General features: G+C 37.3%; 1 protein-coding gene across 1 annotated transcript in view; it reads right to left on the bottom strand.

Moving 5' to 3' along the window:
• The window catches only part of LOC106093105 (serine-rich adhesin for platelets), a 742,527-nt gene that overhangs the window by 346,452 nt on the left and 369,106 nt on the right, over positions 1–26,969 (bottom strand). The gene's annotated exons all lie outside the window — the stretch shown is intronic.

Raw genomic sequence — 26,969 nt, forward strand, 5'->3', positions numbered from 1 at the left:
AACACGTTGATAGATCAAATAAAGGTTGCAAGGCGTATTTCTGCGGGAGCTATGCGTGTGTTCCGCAGAAGGTGGTAGGCAGATGGAGTTCTTTGTGGTAGGCAGAATGAGTTATTTAGGTCCTCATTTCATTGAAGACTTGTCGCAATTAGCGGATGCGAACATTCGTAAGTTGTTGGGCTTTTGTGAGTAGGAACTAATTGAGCCAGGAACTCCGTGCAACTTAAAAAATCCTTAATTGTTTTCCATACCACGCCCCTAAGTTGGTTCATGTCTGGTATTGTGTTCCCACCTAAGTGCCAGTGCCTGTTAGCAGCGAAAGCCGAGCTATGACATTGCTCCAATGTCTTTTCATCTTTCCCGTATGTCGTACACATGCTAAGTGATGGCACCGCACCAATTTTGCATGAGTGAGATCATAGTCCTATGTATCCCGTTATGATTGCGAAAGCTATACTGACCACCTTCTTACATCCAAATAGCCTAGTCTCTTCATTATCCATATCTCCCCATAGGATTTTCGTCTTCTTACCGATCATTTCGCTGTTCTACAGAATTCATCGCCCATGCCCTTTATTCGGATTTCGTCGCCCCGAAAGGGTTCGGGTTAACCAAGTTTATTGACGGCAGTCTACTGACCTTCACGGCCGAATCGTCTGCTTTTGCATTCCCCCATACTCTGCTGTGGTCAGGCACCCAAACGATGTGGATTTTGCTATCCTCAAAGAAGGCGTTAATCTACTTTTTACACTTCAAGACTATTTGTGACCTTACCGTCCTGGTTGCTATTGCTCTGATGGCCAGTTTACTGTCCGTAAAGATGTCGTCCTTGCGTTAACACTGCACCACCTCACGCATTCCGTGATCGCCCGGATCTCTGCCTGCATGACCGTATTAAAGTCAGGGAGTCGAAAACAGACCTCAATCTTCAATGTAGACCTTCGACCCACTCTGCTCTCTAGCTTTAATTCATCTGTGTATCATGATATTCCAGTTGGCAATGCCAGAGTTCCGTCAATCCATGACTGCGCGGCTGGTAGCCATACCTCGCACGCTTCAAGTGTCGTCTCAGGTACCAATCTGAACCTATTCCAGGTTTCCTATCGTCGCCTCGATTATACCGCTATGGTATAACCTGTTGTTATTCTCTGCGCATGCTCCCATCGCCTTAAGTCTCATAGCCGCATTGGCTGTCTCACACTTAATCTGTGTCTGCGTAAAACTTCAACGCGGCTCAAAAATTCTTCTTCAATTGACTACTAATCAATATCGAATTGTGTTGAAAAAGATAGAAACTCAATAAATTTTCACGTACCTGATATCCGCAGCATCATTGAAAAAATTTAATGCAAATTTTCTAAAGCATACCTTTGGCTGTATTTTCAACTTGCTACGTACGGATGTTCGTAATGGACAGGATATGTCATTTTGCTTGATTTTAAAAGCCACTCTGAATAAATGATTAATGAGATACTGTCACAATTCGATTTTTCCATCTCCTCCGGCAGCATAATTAGATTTTGTTTTGCGGAGGAATCCACAAATCATCATTAAATCAATGTGAATTAACAGGAAATTAGAACATTATGACAAGGCAGCAATAAGCTACTCAAATATTGGGTGTGTTTCTGTGGGCTGTTTTTGTCCCTAAAATTATGCTTTATAGTATGCGAATAAACAAGAGACAGCAAAAAAACTCAAAACTGGAAACCTTTTTGTTTTGGGTGTGGATGATGCTTAGAAGCTATAAATTATAATTGGATATTGGTTTATGCCATGGAAATATAAAGCCCATAGGCAAAAAAATGAAACTAATAAACGCCATTCGAAATAATAAGAAAATATAAATGACTAGAGGGTGCACGCATAGAATCTTTGGCCCAAAAGTATGAAATTACCAAACATTTGAAAGCGAAGACTTTAAGGGTCTGCCATGGTGTGCATAAATTATGGCTCGGCAATAGGTATTATTCATATTCATTTGTATTGATTCTTCATTCATTCACCATTGATGAGAGTTGGCCCAAAGGCAAGGGAAGCAAAATAGGATATTAAAGGAGCAGAAGCAAGAGAAAAAGAAAATATGTGGAGAGAATGTAAGTTCAAATTTTTCTGTGTCAGGTGAAAACTAGGCAGGAGTCAATTTTCACCCTTGATTTAGGGTGGAATGAGAAATGTTTTTGGCATGATAATTTCTGTTTTTTTTTTAGCCTAGACTTGTTAGAAGCCAGTCTCTTCGTTTGGCAAGTCTCTTCGTCTGTCATCAGCTGCTAATGTCATTGAGATAAATTCTATTTATCAAAAGGCATTAAATGAAAAATTGAATTTTATTACAAGCCAGACACAGACACATGTATGGGTAGGGGAAGATAGAAAAGGCCAAAGGGGATGTCTTGGGAAAGCTAAAGTAAGGGCGTTGTACTGGCTATGGTGCCACAAACATGTGCATATGCTCATGTCATCTATATACATTTTTTAAGTTGGTTTCATATTTCTTAATCACCTGTTTAAGGGACACGTGCCAAAAATGTATATTAGGGTGTATTTAAAAAAAAACAACATAACGGCAAAGAAAAAGCCCTAGAAAAATACAACGTTCAAAATTTCAGCTAATCCGGATAATAATTGCGCCCTCTAGTGGCTCAAGAAATCAAATCATGCGAACGGTTTAAATGAGACCGAATTCGATCATACTAGGAAGGATAGTTGGAAGTCATCTCAAAAATGTGTTTGCAAAATTTCATTCATATCGGGTGGTAATTGACCCTTCAAGAGGCGCAAGAAGGCAAATCTTAAAATCGGTCTATATGGCAGCTATATCAGACTATAGACCGATTTGGCCTTACGACTACCACCAAGAGTTTAACTACTTCGAAAGTAAGCGTGCTTTCGACAGGCAGACAGACGATTCAGAATACACATACATATATACGTTGTTGGGTCTCAGACCAATATTTCGATGAGTTGCAAACGGAATGACAAAATTAGTATATAATTAGCGGAGGGCATTATACGAGGGCTTCTATTTAAGTTTCTAAACTTATAATGAAAATGGAAATTTCTATCATAAAAAATGGTTTTATTGTTTTTCAAAGTATCTATCCTCCAGCAGATTTATACACTTTTGTTGTTTTGGTCGGTCAAAAAGACGCTGGCTTCAGCCGATGTGTGAGAGGTCACATTGTAATGGTGAGCAATGATTAGCCTTCTCTTGTTCGTTTTTCGAATTTCTCCCAAGACTCGCGCATTCAAATTGTAATGTACCATTCATAATTGACCTCTTATGTTGTTCAAGCGGAACATCGCCACACGATAATTTTTGCCAAAGAAGCCGGTGATCATTTGCTTCAAACTGCTTCTTCCATTTACAACTTTCGTTGGATTTGGCTCGTCTTCCAAGATCTACACGGTCAATTGTTGTTTTGTTTCGGTCTCATACGTATTTAGCACCGTGATCGCATTTTTATAGCCACCACCATCGGATGGGGATATATTAATTCACTTGTTCCGTTTGAAGCACCTCGAATTATTGATGTGAGACCACTTAAAGTGTACATCTTCTGTATCGTCTCGACATTCCGAGTCGATTTAGTTTGTCCTTCCGTATGTATGTCTGTCAAAAGCTCGCTATCTTTTGAAGGAATCTTTATGCTGAGCCGGTGGAATTTTCCCCCAAATATTTCTTATTGATGTAGACGTTGAAATTTGCGAATGGCCTATATCGATTCAGATTTGGATATCGCTCCCATCGGGGACGTAGTTAGGGACGAAGATATCGGGAGCGAGATCCCCTCACGCCCCACCCCAAGTGAGGGGATCTCAGGCCTGGTCCGATTCTAAATTATTTTAATTAAGGGCAGAGTTTTAATGAAATTATTTCCAAAAAAGTTTTGATAAAATTTTTTCTAAACATATTTTAATGAAACACAAAATTTCAGCGTTACATTCTCTAACGACAAAGCTTCAGCCGGGCCGGACCTGCCTCGAAATTATTATTATTATTAAAGACATAATATCACTAAGATTTTTCTAAAGGCAAAATTTTAATAATTTATTTTTTTATAAATTATATTTAAATTTTACTCTAAGGATATCATTTCATTAAATTTCTCTAAAGATTAAATTTTAATGATTGTCTTTTTTTTCAAAAGGCTAAATTTCGGTGGAAGCCACCGTAGCGCAGAGGTTAGCATGTCCGCCTATGACGCTGAATGCCTGGCTTCGAATCCTGGCGAGACCATTAGAAAAATTGTCAGCGGTGGTTTTCCCCTCCTAATGCTGGCAACATTTGTGAGGAACTATGCCATGTAAAACTTCTCTCTAAAGAGAGAAGCAAGCCCCTTTTCGTTGAGCTTTAACTTGAATCGAACTGCACTCATTGATATTTGAGAAGATTGCCTCTGTTCCTTAGTGGAATGTTCATGGGCAAAATTTGCAATTTTCGGTGAAGAATTGTCTAAAGACAAACTTTTGCCCAAAATTTGAATAAAAATGTTGTGCCTGCTCAATACATTTTGCGACACTTCATTTTGCTTAAACATATTTACAATTCGTTTGCTTTTCTTTTCTAAATAGAAACAAAAACAATATCCATTAATCTAATCTGGACCCAGCTCCTAGAAAAAAATTAATTTTTTTTTTATGTAAAGATAACACTACAAAGAAATTTTTTTAAGATAACATTTAAATGAATTTTTTTAAAGGCTAAATTTCAATGAACTTTTCTGTAGACAAAAATTTAATTATTTTTTTAAGTGTCAATAAAATAAAGTCGAAATTTCGGAGAAATATTGTCTAAAGACAAAAAGTTGCTCAGGCCTGGGCCTCCTCGAATTTTTTTTTTAAAGATTTCAATAAATCTTAATAACATTTAACAACATCTTTTAAAATTTTCCCCAGAATTTTCGTCAGTATTTATATATTTGGGTGTCCCAAAAAAATTATTTTTTGAAACGCATACCCTAAATTTTTTTTCTTTCGATCTCAATAAGCAAAATACGAAATATTATGGCGACCGGTTAATGACAACCGCCGCGACGTTCAAAGTTGGATGTGGTGCTTTCTAAGAAAACCAGTTGAGTATTTTAGGTCATAGCATGAAATTGGTAAACTAAGTGTACATTTATATGAAATTGATTAGAACACCACAAACTGAACCCTGAACGACTGCTGTGCCTGTAATAAAATGTGTAGTTCGACTCAGATATTCCTGCTGATTCGGCTTAGCCATGTCCACCTGCCCTCATATTTTTGCTGTGCTGATAGTCCGTCTGTCGTTTCTTATACCCACCACCGACGGATGGGGGTATATTCATTTTGTTATTCCGTTTGCAACACATCAAAATATCCATTTCCGACCCTATAAAGTATATATATTCTTGATCAGCGTAAAAATCTAAGACGATCTAGACATGTCCGTCCGTCTGTCCGTCTGTCTGTTGAAATCACGCTACAGTCTTCAAAAATAGAGATATTCAGCTGAAACTTTGCACAGATTCTTTTTTTGTCCATAAGCAGGTTAAGTTCGAAGATGGGCTATATCGGACTATATCTTGATATAGCCCCTATGTAGACCGATCCTCCAATTTAGGGTCTTAGGCCCATAAAAGCCACATTTATTAACCGATTTTGCTGAAATTTGGGGCAGTGAGTTGTCTTAGGCCCTTCGACATCCTCCGTCAAAATGGCTCAGATCGGTTCAGATTTGGATATAGCTGCCATATAGACCGATCCTCCAATTTAGGGTCATAGGCCCATAAAAGCCACATTTATTATCCGATTTTGCAGAAATTTGGGACAGTGAGATGTGTTACGACCTTCAATATTATCCGTCAAGTTGGCTTAGATCGGTCCAGATTTGGATATAGCTTCCATATAGACCTATACTCCGATTTAGGGTCTTAGGCCCATAAAAGCCACATTTATTAACCGATTTTGCTGAAATTGGGGGCAGTGAGTTGTCTTAGGCCCTTCGACATCTTCCGTCAATATGGCTCAGATCGGTTCAGATTTGGATATAGCTGCCATATAGACCGATCCTCCAATTTAGGGTCTTAGGCCCATAAAAGCCACATTTATTTTCCAATTTTGCGGAAATTTGGGACAGATTTGGATATAGCTGCCATATAGACCCATCTCTCGGTTTTAGGTTTTGGAGCCATAAAAAACGCATTTATTGTCCGATGTTGCCGAAATTTGGGACAAAGAGTTATGTTAAGCCCCTCCACACATTTCTGCCCGATCTCTCTATTTAAAGTCTTGGCCCCATAAAAGGCACATTTTTACTCCGATTGCACTGAAATTTGACACTGATTTATATTATGCTTTTCGACATCCGTGTCGTATATAGTTCAGATCGGTTTATTTTTAGATATAACTTCTAAAAAGACCAATATTTTGTTATATACAATTGAACAATAACTTTTACTTATTAGTATTTGGTCTAAATCGGAACATGTATTGATATAGCTGCTATGGGGCATAAGGTATGCAATTTTCACCGAATTTTGATGAAAGGTGGTTTACATATATACCCGAGGTGGTGGGTATCCAAACTTAATGCTTTTTTACTTGTTATAACTAAAGTGGAGATCGCATTTGTAGAGATGGGTTTCTACCGGTTAAATACCCAACGTTTATTGGGTATTAATTGGGTAAATAAATACCCAATAAATACCTTTTTTGGGTATTTATTTGGGTATTTATAATTTTGCAGATATCTTTGGTAAAAACAACATTTTCCAAATAATTTTTATGGTTTCGTATTCTTTGCATATACACCTGACCATCTGATCATATAAAATCGGATTTTAGTTATATATATCAGCTATATAGACCGATTTCCAGACTAAAAGTCTTGAGGCAATAAATTGGTAATTTTTCATCCGATTTCGATGAAATTTGTCACATTGAGTTCTGGTAGACCCCTACCCATTTCTGTGAATTGTGGTTCACATCGGACTATTTTTGAATATAGCTGCCTTTAGGCCGACCTCCCGATCTCCCGATATAGGGTATTGAGGCCATAAAAGTTCCATTTATTACTCGAATTCGATGAAATTTGGCAAAGTGTGTTCTGGTAGACTCCTACACATTCTTGTCAAATTTAGTCCAGATCGGACCACATTTGAATATAGCTGCCATATAGACCGATTTCCCGATATAGTGTAATGAACCTATAAAAGGAACATTTCTCATCTTATTTCGATGCAATTTGGCAAAACAATTTCTGGTACCTCTCTAATCCTTTTTGCTGAATATCGTCCAAATTTGGATATAGCTGCCATATAGACCGATCTCCCGATATAGAGTATTGAACCCATAAAAGGAGCATTTTTCATCTGATTTTGATAAAATTTGAAACGGTAAGTTCTGATAGACCTCTACACCTTTGTATCGAACATCTTCTAGAACAGACCATATTTGGGTATAGCTACATCCATTAATCAACCATTAACCACTATATCCACACTGGAAATATTTTATAAGCTCAAGAATTGCAATTGTAAAATCGACACGGTAATCGGATGAAAAATGCTCAAAACTCTATATCGGGAGATCGGTCTATATGGCAGCTATATCCAAATATGGTTCGATCTGGACTACATTTGACAGGAATGGGTAGACGTCTACCAAAACACACTGTGTCAAATTTAATCGAAATCGGATGAAAAATTACCAATTTATTGCCTCAAGACATTAAGTCTGGAGATCGGTCTATATAGCAGCTATATATAACTAAAATCCGACATTATGGGATCAGAAAGTAAGGCTTATGTACAAAGATACGAAATCATTCAACTTTTTTTGGAAAATGTTTTCATAGCCAAGAAAGCTGCGAAATTATAAACACCCAGCTTTTGGATTTTTACATTTTTTTTTTTTTTTTTTGAGGATTTTACTTTTTTTAGAATTTAATTTTAGCACAAAGTAAACATTTATATGGCCCTTATTGTTAACTAAACACAAGGTACACGTAGAACCACTAATAAAAATGTACCGTTTTGTCTTTGAGCTTAAAATGTGATATATGCAATATTTCGTTAAGATTGAAAAACAAATGCGTAGAGATGGGCGATGGGTTAATACCCAAAAGGTATTTACCCGGTAAATTGGGTAAATAATCGGGTATTTAAATTAAATTCTAAAAAAAGTAAAATCATCCAATGAATCCCAAAAATTCGATTTTTAAATTTTGAATGCCGTTGCGACACATGTTATCGGTAGCGGATCGTCAAGATATTTCGTATTTGTTAAATTAATATACACTAATTACTGGTAAATTAATATACACTTATTTTAGTCTAGCTTAACTACACGATAAGAAAGTTATATTGCAATGGGAAATGTTGATTCTAAAAGTAAACAGTGGTGAAACAAATTTCTGCGAATATGTTGCCGATTTTATATCGGGTCTTGTCGAGTACTCACAAAGAGCGAGCAAATAGACGACTTTTAGCTGGCGACATAGGCAATTTGTTGGAATGGAAATTTCGACTCAGAGTTATTGTATTTGCCTTAGGTTAGGTTTAAGTGGCAGTCTGTCATCAGACTCACTTAGACGTTTTCGTGCATTGCGATACCACAGGAACAGGAGAAGGAAGAGTTCCTACCGTCGAACCATCCAGAACACTGTATTTGCCTTAATAACAACACTTTTTAAATGTTTCCTTAAATAATGGGATATTAAAAGCTTCAGCATGGAAATTTCGGGACTGCGTTTGTTACACCTCCACATATTGGTGTAAGATCTTAGTAAATCCTCGATGGCCATGACATTTGAAGTGTCCGTCACTCGGTTGAAACCACACTAACTTTTTATCGAGTTAAGCTTGCAGCGCGAACTTTCGCACTTTTTATTGGAATTGCTAATAAGTCAAATCTGGCTATTAGGCACCGATAAGACGATCATTTTAATCGACTTGTGCTATTGTCTTTGGCGGCTTTTGCTCTTGATCATTTGTAATTTTTAGACTCAGACCTTTGAATTTCTGAGAACGAAAAGTGGCGTATGGACAAAATAACTTCAAGCTTACGTAGAAAGAGTTTTTTCTATTATAAGAATTGTTGATATTAAATTAAGAACCTTTGTTTCTATTAAAAAACGATAAAAAGTACTGGTAACAATAGTTTTTAGTTTTCAGCAAAAGAAGTCTTAACCCCATTGTCTTTATTTTTGGAAACATAAGCATATGTATTAATTTATTCTTATAAGAAAGCAAAAGAAACATTTTGTTAATTTTTTTTTTGTTCGGGTCGTAGCTCCCCCTGGAAATTGTCTAGCTACGCCAATGGGTATCCTGCCATGTTAAAACTTCTCTACCAAGCGGTGTCGCTTGCGGCACTCAGTTCGAACTCGGCATAAAAGGGAGGTTCTTATCATTGAGCTTAAACTTTACTAGGACTGCACTTATTGATGTAGAATGTCCCTTAATCGAATATTCATGGGAAATTTTGTATTTAGTTAGTAATTGTAAATTATTTGATACATCGGCAATGAAATGAACGATTTTAAGGACCCGGAAAGTCAATGTTAAACCCCGAAATGATCACCTTGATTAATGTATATAAAAAATAATTATTTCAATTGAAACCATTTGATCCATAATTCGATAATTCACAATTTATTATTAAAGGCAGCGTTGGTGTTCGTAGAAATTTATTAGTTCTGTTCGCTTTGATTGTAGATTTGGGCACAGTGAAATATTTTTTAGACAAATTATAAAAATTACATCTTGAATTTTTGATTTTATTCCAAGAAAATCATTCTACAATCAAAGAGTTTTGCGAATGCCAATTTCCTTCGGTCTTATGTACGAAAAACTTTAATGAAATTTGAAGAGTTTGCAAAAAATTCAAAACTCCCTAAGCAATTGTATTGAAATAGAAGAGATTTTTGTTAAATCCTGTTAGTCAGTCTAAATCCTGTTAGTCTATGAGAGCAATTTCTATATTACAATTACGTTTTCCGCTCGGACATTTAACATCAATTAGCGGGCATCTTGGACTAGTTGAACAAAACAACTTCTTGAGAGTTTGCTATTTTGGAGAATATTTGAAAATTTCTTTTTTAAAATTATCATTTTTGGGTTTATTTTAATTTTTAGTTAATGAAAATAAATGAAATGAAATTTAAAAAGCAAATAAAATTGACCAATAACATAGAATTCTCATCGTATTTCTGATTTTATCTCCAATAAATTAGGGAAACTTTATATCTTCAGTTTAATTGCGTAAAATGTTATGGAAATAAAGGTAATTTAAAAGCAATCGACTGTCACAAACAATAACCTGATAAAATCATAAAACTGGAGGCCACCGCAGCGCATGTCCGCCTATCACTATAAAATTAAAATATTTGCAAAGACAAGTAAATTTTTTTGAATTTGAAAGACTACGATGGGCCTAGGAATGAAGTGTTGGTTAGGAGTACAAAATTAAGCTTTGATTTTTAGGCCAAATATCACTGCGATGGGCAGTTCACGCACCCAGTAGCGACCACAAATTTCAATTAAAAATTTTATGTATCTTTACCAATGTGGCAGCAACAGAAGAATTTTGGTAATTTTCTGATTTTAAAAAAATTAGTTTCTTTTTAGTTTTACATGATGTTGTCCTAGGAGGAAAGTTCTTCCGCATAAGCATACCAATAGTTCAAAAAAATTTACTTATGCCTAAGCATAGAAGTTGTCAAAAAATTACATATTATCTTAGTTGAAAATTGTTAAAAAATAACTACTTAAACTCAAACATGTTCGCGCCTTTACCCACCACCACGTTCTCACTCAGAGTACAAATTGTATATGAACTTTGCCTTCATCGCAGCTGAAAGTTGAACCAAGAACCCTACGTTTTCAAAGCAGACGCTCTACGCATTCGTACACTATTTTCTCCTTTCAATATTAGCTAACAACACAAAAACAAACTTTATTTCAATTTGTGTTTGTTTGTTCCGTATAGACTCAAAAACGGCTGAACCGATTACCTTGAATTTTTCACAGATTGTGTAGGTTGGTCTGAATGGCAACATAATCTTTATCATCTTTTTATATCGGGAGGGGGCGCACCCTCCCCCTTACCCCAAAAGTACTACCCAAAAATAAAAGTGGACCGATCGGGACAATATGGGTATCAAATGAAAGGTTTTGGAGAGTAGAATAGGAATATGGTATTAAAATTTGAGCCTAAACATCCATCGGGCGGCCCCAACCCAAAAACTGGCCCAAACAGACATATTGGACGTTCATTTCAATATGGGGCTCAAAATCAGATCGAAGTATAGGTGGTCATGCCATCGCTCAAAAACGCCATTAGACCCATTATGACTATATGATACTTGGCTGAACCGATTTTCCTAACATTTCATAGATTGTGTACGTTTGTCTGGAAGGAAATAAAGGCTATAAAATTCTTAGATATCGGGTGGAGGCGGACCCTCTCCTTTACCGCAAAAACGCCACCCATATTCGAAAGTGGTCCGATGGGCACAATAAAGGTATCAAAAGAAAGATATTGGAGACCAGAACACGAATATGGTATTACATTTTGGGTTCAAGTACACAGCGGTATTTGAGAATAGGAAACGAATTTGATATCCAATTTTGGAGCCAAGTGTTTTGGGGTAAGCCCTTAAGCACCCCCTAAACTGAACTTCATTTCCGTTGGGAATAAAGAACGAATTTGATATCTATTTTCAGTGCAAAGTGCCGGTGGCCGCCCCAGCCCCAAAACACCCTCCAAACACTTCATATTTACCGGCAATGGCAATATTGGGCTCAAATTAAGGGGATTTGGAAGTGCAGCACGAATTTGATAACCATATTTGAGTCGAAATATCTGAGGTGCCATCCCTCGCCTAATGAGAACATTACCCTAAGGAAGAACATTACCACCAGGAACCGAGAAGGGGCAAATTCTCACACATCAAAGAGTGCTTTCCGATTCAATTTTAAATTCAATGAAAAGGGACCTTTTTTTAAAGCCAAGTGCGAACGGCGTCCCCCAGTACGACACTTCTTTGGGGATTGCATGGCATTGTACCTCTCAAATGTCGCCAACATTAAGAGGGGATAAACACCGCTTTGTTCGATGTTCCCGCCAGGATTCAAACGCGTTCAGCGTCATAGGCTACAATGGCACGAATTCGATATCCGCATTCAGGGCGAAGTGTCCCCACCCTAAAAAGATATTGGAAAGTAAAAAAAAGGCGCAGCGGAGCGAGCCCGGTTCGGCTAGTTTTTTTCTATTAATAACACAGTATTTCCCTCCTTGTGCTACCAAGTGGTGTGGCTTTGTGGCAAGCCATTCGGACTCGCCAATAAAATGGAGGTCCCTTATCATTGTGCTTAACCTTGTAACGGACATCACTCATGAGTATGAGATAATTTCGCCCGCAGTTTCTTAATGGTATTTTTATCAATATCAAGGTTATAATAAAGATTTTTTTATTATTACAAATAAGTGCTTATTCTTGAGCTCCATCGAATGTTGTATGTAATAATAGTTGTACTACCGGTAACACAGCTGGTATTCCTGTTGATAACTCGTTATATTCTAGCAGCTAGTAAATTTAAGATAGAGTTATCCATTATTTTACATGCCAAAAATAATGACATGTACTTACCAAGTTTTTGCTGGGCAACTATCGTGCCAAGTACGGTTCCAAAAGTCAATAACTTCATATAGCTGCGCTGTAAGTATCTTCCGATTTGACATCTTGAGGCCTTTGAAGTCGCAATTGTTATCCGATTTGGCTGAAACCCATATTCTTATATAAACCAATCCATTGATATTTCTTCTACGCCCCCTAGGAGCTTAACTTTGTGCTTATTTGGCAGAAATTCGACACGCTTAATACACATAAGTTTTCAACTATGTTGAATTTTTTTGCAGAATCCCTGGTGGTGAGGTCTTAAGATTCTGCCAGGCCGAACTCAGTACATTTTTATTTGTCTCACCTTTCTTTGTGCTTATTGTCACGAGCCATTTCTTGAGCGATTGTCAAAATGTGAGGGATCCAACGAGAACAAACCTTCTTACGATGAGGTGTTCATGCAATATCGAATGTATGCTGGTGGAAGAAATACCCAATGGCCTTTATCGCACGTTACGTCATATGAGGATGTTGCATTATAAGTTCACACAAGCCATCAATGTTCTCTGGTACAAAGACCTTGGACGACCTTCACGGAATTCGATTTTGAGCGAGTGTTGGCCACGACTGAATTCATTATACCACTGCTTTATCGTCATACAAAGGATTCAAATTCATCAATGCATTTTTGTCGTGATAATCCACGCCGAAAGTTGTGAGAAATGGTCGCACGAAAACGTTTAGGAATTAATTATATTTTTTTTTTTTTTTTTTGGAGAAATTAACTTTAGCAAATTACTGTAAACAACATTTTTGCAAGTCACTGTACGATTATGCTAGAAAATTTCAAACTTTTCTAACCTACCCTTATATACCTGTTCAAATGAATTTGCAATTGCCTATGGAAACAGGACATTTTTGTTACATGTAATCCGATTATAGATCTTAAATTTTTTATCTTAACTTTTATAAAGCAGACACTGAAATTTTTCTGGGTCACATGTTAGCATTAAATTTCCTTAAAAATTTTCCATCAACAAAAAAAATTGGTTGGTTCAAGGTGGAGAGGCTATCGATTTGGAACGTAGAACATAGTTTTCACTAAAGGAAGATTCTGAGACGAACATATCTTTCCTTTTTTGTAAAAAATTTCAATGCAATTTGTTCTAAAGACAAATTTTAATAAAATTTTTTGATAAAGACGTAGAAATATTCTTCATTGAACGAAGATTCTGATACGAACATATATTTTCTTTTTCGACAAAATTTCAATGCAATTTCCAATTTTTTAAGAAAGACAAAAAATGTTAATGAAAATTTGTTCCAAAAACCAAATAATACAAGTAATTAAGTTCGGCTGGCCGACGGAGATCCTGGCGAACACGGAACGTGTAAGGTGGTGTGGTGTTAACGCGAGGGCGTAGAGTGTGAAAATCTTTACAGACAGTTAACTGGCCATCAGGCAATAACAGTCGGGACAGTAAGACCACAAAACAGTCTTGGAGTGTAAGAAGGAGATTAACGCCTTCTCTGGGGATGGGACGATCCGCATCGTTTTAGTGTCGGGCTAGAACGGAGTAGGGGAGTATGCAGGAACAGACTATTTGGCAGTGAAGGCCAGAGTACTGCCGTCAATAAACTTGGTTAACCCGAAGCCTCTCATGTCGACGCAGTCAATGTAATGGATGTGGGCTGTGGAATAGCGAAACGGCCAGTAGGAAGACGAAAAACATATGGGGAAATCGGGATCGTGAGAGACGAGGCTATTACTGAAAGGAAATAAGAAGGAGGTCAGTATAGCTTTCGGTGTTATAACTGTCACACGACTACGAGCTCAATTATGCAAAATCGAGTCGGCAATTGAAGGCATGTGTGAGATATATGGGTAGGATGATGGAAGTTTGGACCATTTTCTACGTCATTGCCCGCCTTTCACCGCTAACAGACACAGGCGCACACTTTTGATTTGGTGGACAAAAATGCAAACAGTAAAAGTGAAAATTGTTATGAAATTTTTTACTTATCTTTTAAAAAACTCTTCAAATAAGAAGAATTTGAAAAAAAATATTTAGTTTTGGAGTCTCCTTCAACTAATCGTCGCTTTCGTACCAAGGTTTTTTAACAAATGAATGCTACATATTTTTTCCCCCAAAAAATAATAAATGATACCAAACAAGTAAAAAGGCGGGTATATATGTAAACCACCACCTAACATAAGTCACTGTGTCAAATTTAAGTGAAATTGGATTATAAATGCACCTTTTATACGGCCAAGATTTACATCGACATATCGGTCTACATGGCAGCTATATACAAATCTGGACCGATTTGGGCCAAGTTGCAGAAAAATATCGAAGAGCCTAACACAAAAGCACTGTCCCATATTTCGGCGAAATCGAACAATAAATGCACCTTTTATGCGCCCAAAACCTTAAATCGAGAGATCGGTCTATATGGCAGCTATATTCAAATCTGGACCGATCTGAGCCAAATTTAAGAACGACTTCGATGAGCTTAACTAAATTCACTGTCTCAAATTTCAGCGATATCGGACAATAAATGCGTCTTTTATGGCCCCAAAACCTAAAACCTAGATATCGGTCTATATGGCAGCTATATCCAAATCTGGACAGATCTGTGCGATATTGCAGAGGTATGTAAGGGGGCTTAACTTAACTCACTCCCGAATTTCGGCAACATCGGACCATAAATGAGCATTTTATGGGCCCAAAACCTTAAATCAAGAAATCGGTCTATATGACAGCTATATCCAAATCTGAACCGATCTGGGCCAAATTGAAAAAAAAAATGTCGAAAGGCCTTAGAAAACTCACTGTCCCAAACTTCAGCAAAATCGGATAATAAATGTGGCTTTTGTGGGCCTAAGACCCTAAATCGGATGATCATTCTATATGGCAGCTATATCCAAATCTAAACCGATCTGATCCAAATTAACGAAGGAAGTCGAATGGCCTTACACAACTCAATGTCCCAAATTTCAGCGAAATCGGATAATAAATGTGGCTTTTACGGGTCTAAGACCCTAAATCGGCGGATCGGTCTATATAGGGGCTATATCAAGATATAGTCCGATATAGCCCATCTTCGAACTTAACCTGCTTATGGACAAAAGAAAAAGAATCTGTGCAAAATTTCAGCTCAATATCTCTATTTTTAAAGACTGTAGCGTGATTTCAACAGACAGGCGGACAGACGGACGGACATGTCTAGATCGTCTTAGATTTTTACGCTGATCAAGAATATATATACTTTATAGGGTCGGAAATGGATATTTCGATGTGTTGCAAACGGAATAACAAAATGAATATACCCCCATCCTTGGGTGGTGGGTATAAAAAGAATAAGATCTTAAGGAGAACATAATCGAAAGCTCATTTTCCAACGAAACGTTTCACAGACATATACATATGGTTGGTAGCTTTAGTTTTATATAAGAGATACAAATAAAGCAATGACTGTCAAAATTAAAATTTTCGGCAGAATGGCCCGACTTGGACCGCCCCAATTCTCTTTCAGTATTTTTTAGTAAAGAGTCTTGAATCAAAAAAGCAAAATTTCAGGTGCACAAACTTGCGTTGAAGTAAACGTCTTTATTAGACTTAAGAAATTAAATCAAGTAATTGGTTTGTACGGGAGATATATCAGGTTATGTACCGATTTGAACAGTACTTAGTACTATCAGGTTATAGGCCGATTTTGATCAACTCCACTTGTTTCTATGCTACACTCAAATATACTTTTGTTCAAAATTTTAGAGTTCTTTGTTAACTCGAACTATTTTTGTTAAACGAATGTATGAAGGCGCTTCATGGAGACATAATATCAGACATGAATGAGCTTAGGGGCGTGATATGGAAAACAATAAGGGATTTTGTAAGTAGCACGGAGTTCTTGTCTTAAATTTCCCTTTTCGAGATTACTTTTTATACCCACCACCGAAGGATGGGGGTATAGTTATTTTGTTGTTCCGTGTGCAACACATCGAAATATCCTTTTCCTACCGCCTTCTGTTGAAATCACAATTAAAAATCGTGATATTGAGCTAAAACTCTGCACAGATTATTTTCCTGTCCATAGGCAAGTTAATTTCGAAGGTGATCATTGATCAATTTGGCCTGGATCGGTTCAGATTTGGATATAGCTGCCATTTATTGTCCGATTTCGCTGAAACTTGGGACATAGTGTTGTGTTAGGACTCTCAACATATCTGTTCAATACGTCGCAGATCGATCCAGATTTGTATATAGCTCAGATATATACCGATCTCAAGATTTAAGGCCTGCCTACAAAAGGTGAATTTATTAACCGATTTTGCTGAAATCATGCACAATGAGTTACGTTGGGACCCTTGACATTTGTACCGAGTATGGTCAAGATCGGGCTATATTTTGGTATAGCTGTCATTCATACAGTTCTCCCAATTTAAGTTATTGAGACCATAAAAGCACACTTATTACTCAACTTCGTTGAAATTGACACAGTGAGCCCTTGTAAAATCTTCGTCATTCTTTCCCTATAAGATTCATATCGGTGCAGATTTGGATATAGCTGTCATATATACCGATATCCCAATTTAAGTGCTGTGGCCCATAAAAGATGCATTTTTTATGCGATGAATGGGTATAAAAAGATGTGTTAGACCCTGACATAGACCTTCTGAATATGGTGGAAATCGGGCTACATTAAGATAAGCTGCTATGGGTTCATAAATAATGCATTTTTCACCGTACAATAGCAAAATGTGGTTAAAAAAGGGTAATATTTTATTATCTTTTTGGCAAGACTGGTTTAAAAAACTCGCGCACGTTTGGTGTTTTATTTCACTGTCAAATATCTACAGTTTTGTCTATAATTTAACCATGAATCGTCTTACAAACGAACAACACTTGAAAATTATTGAATTTTATTATCAAAATGCGAAGCCTTTCAAAATACAGCTGGTGCAAGAATTGAAGACTAACGACCTACCGCAACGCAGAATTTATTGCGAAAAATTGTATTCAGCGACGAAGATAATTTTTGGCTTAAAGGGTACGAAAATAAGCAGAATTGTCAAATTTCGAGTGAACGAGCCAGAAGCATTGCAAGAGCTACCAATGCACCCAGAAAAAGTGACAGTGTGGAGCGGTTTATGGGCTGGTGGCATCATTGGACCGTACTTCTTCAAAGATGATGATGATGAACGTAACGGTGAATGGTGAACGCTACCGTGAGATGATATTCATTTTTTTTTGCCCAAAGTGCAAGATGACATGTGGTTTCAACAAGACGGTGTCTGATGGCACACAGCACGCGTAACAATGGACTTATTGAGAGGCGAGTTCGGAGAAAATTTTATTTCACATTCGGGAACGGTCAATTGACCCCCTAGATCATGCAATTTAACGCCTTTAGACTATTTTTTGTGGGGCTATGTTAAAGCTCATGTATATATAGACAAGCCCGTTTCAATTGACGCATTGGAAGACAACATTAAAGCATTTATTCGTGAGATACCGGCCGAAATGTTGGAAAGAGTATGCCAAAATTGGACTTAGCGGATGAACCATTAAAGGCGCAGTCACGGTCAACATTTGCATGAAATAATCTTCAAACGTTAAATTATATGGACCGTACTATCGATTCAAATAAAGATTTCATGCATTTTTCTGAATTTAATGTGTTTTTGTTTTTTTTGATAAACTTTCCTATAGCTTTTAAAAAATCACCCTTTATATATTTTCGAGGTGGTAGGTATCCAAAGATCAAAGACCCGCCAAACTTAATACCTTCTTAGTTGTTAGTATTTAGAACGCACAACAAACCGATTACCGGCTAAAGCTGCTATCACACGATGTGTTTTGCCATATGTATTTTTAAAGATAGCAACTTTGAAAGTTGTACACATAGTGGAATACGTACGAAATATTTAATATGGGAAATGGATTTTCGAATATATATGCAATAGCTGGGCAGGGCCCGCTCGACTGCGCCTTCTTTCACTCCCTTGTTTTATCTGAACCCTATAATGGCATGGTCAGGAAATAAGTTCTGTTTTGGGATGCTGGTACGGCATTTCAGATATTTTACCCCAATGTGGATATTATTTTAGTGCCCTATTCCCAAATACCTTTGGTTTGACCTTTATATTGCTATGGTCGGTAAATATAATCGTATGGTGTTTTTTTTTTTTTGGGTGTGAGGCAGACGCTTATATCAGATTCGTGCTCTAGTCTCAAATATCTTTCTTTGAGCCCAATCTTTTCATTAGTGATTTATATTTCGATTTGGCGGGCCTTGGATGTGGAGCGGCCCCCTAGATTATTATATTACACTTAATTATAAACACACTTAATTTCGCTTAAATCGCCCAGCCACCTCCGGCATCTGGCTTTTTCAGAAACAGGGCAAGGGAGGGGCCACCAATTAAATTTTGGATGTTAGATCTACTTTATTTACTTGGTTTTGGTGGTGTATTGGAGTTGCCAAACCCTTTACCCAAAAGTGGATATCAGTTTCATACTCTACTCCCAAAAACCACATTTGAGCTACATATTGCTATAGTCGGTATATATGTGTAGTTTAGGAGGAGTTTATGAGGTGAGACGTCACTGAAACACTTGGCCATAAAACACATCTTAGATTGGAGCCCTTTTTGCCATAATCCACAGATATGTCCAGTTTGAGGGGTATGTAGATTGGGGCGGCATCCCACGTACTTAACTCTGACAAAATATCAAATATCTTCTATTTGAGCCCCAATTGCCATTGGCTTAGAGGGAGTTTATGGGGTGAGATGATCTCCAAATACATACAAATACAAATATCTCGCCTCAAAATTGGATATCAAATTCATGTTCTACTTACTTATTAATTTAATTTCGTATTAATTTAATATTTAACTTCTTTTGTTTTTTGTTAGTATATGGGGAAGGGATTGCCCTTCGACACATCCTTTCATTTCAGTACAATATATTCTAGGTCGTCCAATATGGCAATTTGGTGTTGTCATTATTGGGAGGAGAGGGTCGGTCCTCCCGACACTAAGACCCAAAAGACAATTTATTTGAATACTTTATTGTCGCGATATACATGTCCTGCTGAATGGCTGGGCTTGAACCAAATACCTGGATCCTTATAGAAATATTAGATTCGAACTGTACTGTCATAGATCTTTCTGTTAATTCCCATATTATCTCGATCGAACTACACGTCCTATTTAAAGGTATTTAGTGGGTGGGCCAGTCCCGGACTCTGACAAATGTGTATACCAGATTCGTAGTCAACTCCCAAAGACCTTGCGTTTGATACCCATTTTGTGACAGTGGACATTCATGCCCGTATGGGGGATCCATAGACAACCTTGGACCAAATTCTTATAACAAATGGATACTCAACTTCCAAACACCCATCATTTGATACCCATATTGCCCAAAGCGGTGAAAGAGTCCTGTTGGGGGTGGGGGACCCCCCAGAACACTATGGTTGTAATTTGTATACCTAGATCGTACTCTACTCTTAAATACCTTTCATTTGATATCCATATTGTCCCAATCGATAAACACGTCTTTTAGGTGGGATGGGGCGTCCCCCAAGGTTATTTGACCCAAAAATTGTATACAAATTTCGTGTTTCTGCAGTACCATAAGGTGGCATACAAAATTTCGCTTAAATCAGTGAACGCATCTCCGAGCACGAGGGCGAGATAAGAGCGCGCTCTATTCGTTTTTGACGTACATAAAGAAAGTGACAGCACATATGTAAGGTGCATATCTGCGATATTATACCTAAGTGTATGTAAATAGTGGCATGGGGAGAATTAATATCCGCACCCTCTTTGCAACCCGACCGAAACTAACCTATAGTCACCATCTGAGCCGCACTGACATTGCTATCGGAACCCATAGAAAATATGTCATAATATCTAAGGCATTCAAGAATCGTTTAATGGGATTCCTATCAACAGGCATTAAGTGCAAAAGAACGAAAACGCAAGATTTAATATACATATCTGAATGCACTTTGCAAATCAATTCAAATGCAGTTTATTTCAATTGCATACATTTGGGATGATTGAATTATTGAAGCATACATAAAGGTCGCCGCTTTTGTGGTGAATAATCAATGCTACGAGAAGCGAATTGATAAACAGCTAAGGAGAGGATACGATTATTTTAAATTTCGCAGTATATTTCAGTAAAACAGTATTTTAAGAAGGCTATACAAACATTTTTTTTTTTAATTTTTTTTAAAAATATTTCATGGAAATTTTTTTATCGATCTTGTAATTAAACCAAATGTCATTGAAATTTTGTATTTGGAGAAAATTTCATTTAAATTTTGATTTTACGAGAAACTTCAGTAAAATTTTTTTCTGTAGAGAAGACCAAATTTCATTGACTTTCTTTACAATTTGTTGCTGGGAAAAAATTTCATTGAAATCTCGTCTGAGGAAAAAAGTTCACGGTGGTTTTGCTTTTACAGAAAATTTAATTGAAATTTCGTTTTGAGAGAAAATTTCATTAAAATGTTATTTTACTTGCCTCTTGTTCGCAACTTTAGTCTACACTGGTGCTCCTTTCCTATTTTCATTAATAGAAAATCTCCGGCATATTCATATTTCATCTATCCTCCTATTACTGCTTTAGTGATTATTAATCAAAACCCAATATTCTTTGTTGGAAAATGCCAATAAATTCCATGATATTGCAGTTTGGCTTTGCCCTTCTCTTCAGTAAATCAAATTAATTCCATGCTGCATAATTTATTGCAAGCAATTATTAAAGTTTAGCCAAAACAGCTACTTACTTCACCAAGCCATATCCATTTAATATCATAAAAGTTTACTCTAGTGCTGTTGCAAAAAAAGTTTGTCAAAACTTGTTACTCACAAGGCAAAAATTGCACATTATTACTTATAATTGGCACTTGAGATTACTAAGTATATAACTAACGTAAGGGACGTTAGTTAAACGTTAACTAAATCTAATGCAAAAATAAGAAGAACAGAGAAAAATCAACAACAAGAAGTAAAAAAAAGTTTCATAATATCTTATATGTAAAATTGCTAGCATATTTTTCATATTTATGATGACGCGACGTGAAGGGATGGCTTAGACCAAGAATGAGTATGGCACTGATGTTTGTTGCTGCCACGTTGATGGCTATTATGAGGGTGGTGCTGGTATTTATGGCATTTAGCCATGATACATAACTTGGCTGTCAGGCACATCTTAAAGGGCAAATGCTTGTAGAAATATTTTCGCTAAAGCTTCATGAAGCGTAATGAAATTTCTTTTAATACAAATATACGTGTGCAAAATGGGTGTTATTCATTTCTAGTCCAAGGTCTTTGCAATGAAACAAAAAAAAAAACAGAAAAGAGAAATAAGGTTATTTAGAAAAGTGTCCATTGAAAGATAATTTAAATTGATTTGACCAAATTGAGAGACTGAATTAAAGATTATCATTAGAATTGGTTTTCTTGCTGAACAAGCTTTTCTCTAGGAAAACTTTAACTCATCCTTGATGAATAAGATTTTTCTAAAGGACAACTCTTACACAGCCTGGATGGTTGAGCTTTTCTATAGGAAAACTTTAATTCAGCCTGGCTGAATAAAAGTTTCTATAAGAAAACTTTAATTCAGCCTGGATGAATAAGGGTTTTGCAGGCAAATTTAATTCAGCCCTGCTGAATAAAAGTTTCTATAAGAAAACTTTGATTCAGCCTGGATGAATAAGCTGAGTAAGCTTTTCTATAGAAAAATTTTAATTCAGGCTGGCTGAATAAGGTTTTCTTTTGGAAAACTTTAATTCGGTCTGGCTGAATAAGGTTTTCTGCTGGGAAACTTTAATACAGCCTGACTGAATAAGGTTTTCTATAGAAAGACTTTAATTCAGTCTGGCTGAGTAACATTAATTCAGCCCGGCTGAGCAAGGTTTTCTATAGGAAAACTTTACATACGCATTATATTGAACTGTGCTAAGGTTTACCCTCACGGCCTCCAACCAAAATCATTGCCAACCAAATCATTTACCGTTTTTTACATTGTTCTCATTCTTGGCCTTGTCTAGTATAATGGCAATGATAATAATGCCGTCAATAACTAAGCCGTTGCTGTTGTTGTTAAAGAGTAGTACAATGCGATGACTATGACAATGACGATGACACCGACATTGATAAAGATTATTTTAGTTGTTCTCCCCAAGTTCACGAACGTTTCAATATATTTTTTACTAAATTCATTTCTCACCCTGTCCCATGCCAATGGCATAAAAAATTTCTGCTTGGCAACCTGTTTAGTGCTGTAAAACACTTACGACACACGACGACTGAGTTGTTAATCAATGTTAGTTTTGTGACCACCTTTGCCTTTGGTCTTCTTTTTTTGGCTTTGTTTCGTTAAATTTGTTCTTTTTTTCGAATATTGTCTGCATCCACTAGTTTCCTGTGTCAATAGCTCCCAGTGTGATGACTTTAAGGTTGGAATCATAATTTGGTATAATTTTCCATAAGAAACTAGTCGGCTTTTATTAAGGACCATCAAAAGAATTTGGTTCGTATTTGTAAGAACCCAATTTCGAAAGAGTGAACAAGAAAAGTATCACAGCCCGTGTAACCATATAGAAGCAAATCTTTATAATTACACTATGGACATACACCTAAGCCAGTATTCGGCTTGTTGTGCGCTCTAAATACTAAAAGTTAAATCGAAAAAGAAAATCTTAGTCATGAAAAAATCCTTTTTTTGTTTTCCATACCACGCACCCATGTTGGGTCATGTCTGGTATTGTGTCCCCACCTAAGTACAGATGTCTATTAGCCGCGAAAGCCGAGCAGTGATATAGGAAATGCTCCACCGTCTCACCCTACGCATGGTATCACTTGACGCACGGTATTTGCATAATTGAGCTCGTGGTCCTATGTGTCTTGTTATGATAACGAGAGCAATAATGACCTCCTACTTACTATCTTCCAGCAATAGCCTCGTCTTCTCACAATCTGGATTTCCACATAGGATTTTCGTCATACTACCGTTTGTAGCCTACGCCCTTAACTCGGACTGCGTCGACCCGAAAGGCTTTGGGTTAGCCAAGCTTATTGACGGCAGTCCCCTGGTCTTCACTGCACATTCGCCTGTTTTTTCATTCCCCTTTACACCGCTCTGGCCATGCACCAGGCACTCTGTCATCTTCAGAGAAGGCCCCACGACTATTCGTAACTATTCGAAAAGATGTTTACACTCAACTTCCTTGCGTTAGCACCACACCACCTCACGCATTCCGTGATCGCCCGGAGCTCTCCGCCTTCAGGACCAGGCAGTCAAAAACAAATCTCATTTCCTGGGTTTTCAATGTAAACACCCAGGACCACTCTGTCCTCTAGCTTTGATCCACCTGTGTAGCATGATCTTTCAGATATCAATGCCAGGGTTCCGTCAATCCAAGACTATGCCGCTGGCAGCAATGCCTCGCACTCGACCACAAGTGTCGTCTCAGGTGTCCGATCGGAAACCTCTTCCATTCCAGGTTTCGTAGCCTCGATTATACCGCGATGGTATGACCTGCTCCACTATCCATTTTTCCATCGTCTCACAGCTTCAGAGGCTGCCTTACACTAAATCTGGGTTATAAACCACACATGAAGGAACTTAGGGGAGTGGTATGGAAAACAATTGAGGATTTTGTAAGTAGCACGGAAATCCTAACATAAAATTTTCTTTTTATTATTGGTTACTTTATAGTTTTTAGAGCGCACAACAAGCCGATTACTGGTTTATGTGTATCTCCATAGTGGCATGGGGCGGATTAATATTTGCACCCTCTTTTTAACCTAACCTAACCTAACCATGGGTTATATAGATTTAAAGTTTACATATTTTCAAATAAATAATTTAATTTTTTTTTTTTTTTTTTTGGTATAAGTCGCTTGTGAATATTGAGACGCGTTACTTACAAAATTACCGAATGTATTATGTGGCCTTCTTTTGTTTATTCTGATCCTAGCTTAAGCTCAACTATTATTGCTAGGATGCTTTAGGTTAGGTTGAAAAGAAGGTGCAGATATTGATCCGCCCAAGTCACCATGGACATACACCTATGCCAGTAATTGACTTGTTGTGCACTCTAAATGAAAGAAGTAACCTCGAAAACGAAAATCTAAGTGAGGAGTTCCGTGCTACTTACAAAATCCTTAATTGATTTCCATGCCGTATTATGGTGAGCCAGTCTAAAACAGATCTCAGTCCCTGGGTTCTTAATGTAGAACCCAGTCGCACTCCGTCCTCTATCTATGAACCACCCGTGTTACATGATCTTCCTGATGGCAATGCTAGGGTTCCGTCAATCAAAGACTGTGCCGCTGAAAACGTGCCTCGCACTCGACCTCAAGGTTCATCTTAGGTATGCGATCGGAAACCTCTTCCCTTCCTTCCAGGTTTCCTATCGTCGCTCGATTATACCGCGATGGTATGAGCTGCTCCCATCATCAATCCATTCTCCCATCGTCTTAAGTCTCATAGCCGCAGTGGCTGCCTCACACTTAATCTGTATGTCAATGGGTCGGATATCTAGAATAGTCTCCAGTGCCCTAGTGGGCGTGGTTCTCATTGCTCCGCATATGTCAAGACAATATGTTCTCTGAACCAGTTGTATGGTCTTGCACGTGCACTTTTTCTCCATTAGCTTCCACCAAACTACGCTCCTGTTGATCCAGTGGATGCTTTAGTAAAGCTTGTTTTTCTCCAATGTTTTTTTGTTTTGCTAGTGCAAATTTAGTTTGCTTTTCATGCTTATCGAACAAAAATTATTTGCCCAGTCTCCATGGCATTCGAGAGTTAAGAGAAAAACAGACAATACCGCAGTAAAAAAGGAATAAAACATAGATGCTGGGTCTGTCTATCCGGGCGGGGGGATCGTAAAAAGTTAAGCTTTTATTTTAGCATGCCATAATCATTTAAGCATGTTTAGGGATGCTCTTCAATGTCTCATGATAGAATATTTAAAGCTTTGCTCATGGTTAATGCTTTTGTTAACCATATCCAATATGGGCGGTTGCAGCAACAACATTTTCGTTGTTTGTCATTAGTCCTGGCAATGATGGCTGGTTATTGTGATAGATAGCTGGTAATTTTTCTTGGAAAGAGATTAAGGCGCTCCTTTTTTAGGGTGGAGGGCACAGCAGGCTCAAATAGGCATTCGTTTGGCTGGTTATTGATATTTATTCATCATTAGCAAATATTCTTACTGAGACCTTAGAGAGGATTTCCTTTGACATCATCACCATTGTTGGCCTTAGAGAAATCTGTTAACAACGGATGAAGGTAGGCAATCGATTTGGAAAGAAATTATTCAATATAAATTGATTTATATGCCTATTAGAGTTATAACTTAAATGGGCAAATACCGCTCAGGATAGATTAGATGAGTTAGCCTAAATGAATTATATTGTCATTCAACCAAACAAAATCGTTAAGCCCCAAAGAGGGCTACTACTTAGAATCAATATATAGAACCTACTCCTGATCCTCATAAATTCTAATCAGAAATTGTCAACATAATTTTCATAGAAATATAATAACCAGTTGAAATTCGAATCTACGATAACGCAGAGAATATAGAAAAGTGTCTATAGATACTTAATACCTATTAAATTCTCTTATATTTCTTAGGCAAAGTTTTCTTAATGAATAGTCAGAGGATTTGCAGCAGCAGGTCTTGTAATGCTGTAATTGCGGAGGAAGGCATTCAATTTGTTCCGCAACATATGTGATTGGGTTTATTAATCAGTTATTTTCTTTTGTATAACCTACACAACCTACACAGGGTATTACTCATACAGCATACAGCATTTTTTATGACACCCCCATTAAAAAAAATAAATTTGCCTCCTCGATTAAACGTTAGTCTCGAATTTGCCAATGTTTGATGTAATAGTCACTTTACCTTCAAAGGTATTTCAAGCCATGTCTGAGTTTGGTATCAATACAAAATTAATAAGACTCTGCAGGATGACACTTGCTGATACGCGTTCCTCAGTAAGAATAGGAAAGAATCTCTCCGAACCATTTAATACCAAACGAGGTTTCAGACAAGGAGACAGCCTCTCGTGTGATCTCTTTAATATCCTGCTGGAGAAGATTATACGAGATGCAGAAGTGAATAGATATGGCACACTAATCACAAGAGAACACATGCTACTCGCCTATGCCGACGACATCAATATCATAGGTCGGTCACAGGAAGTAGTAACTGCAGCCTTTGAAAGAATCGAAAAAGAGTCAGTGAAAATGGGCCTGGCAGTAAATGGAGATAAACGAAATGGATGGTTTCAAGACAAGACACTGATACTACCCGTGCTGTTATATGATTCTGAAGC

This window comes from Stomoxys calcitrans, chromosome 1 (assembly GCF_963082655.1).
Source record: "Stomoxys calcitrans chromosome 1, idStoCalc2.1, whole genome shotgun sequence".
In the NCBI taxonomy this organism is placed as follows: domain Eukaryota; kingdom Metazoa; phylum Arthropoda; class Insecta; order Diptera; family Muscidae; genus Stomoxys; species Stomoxys calcitrans.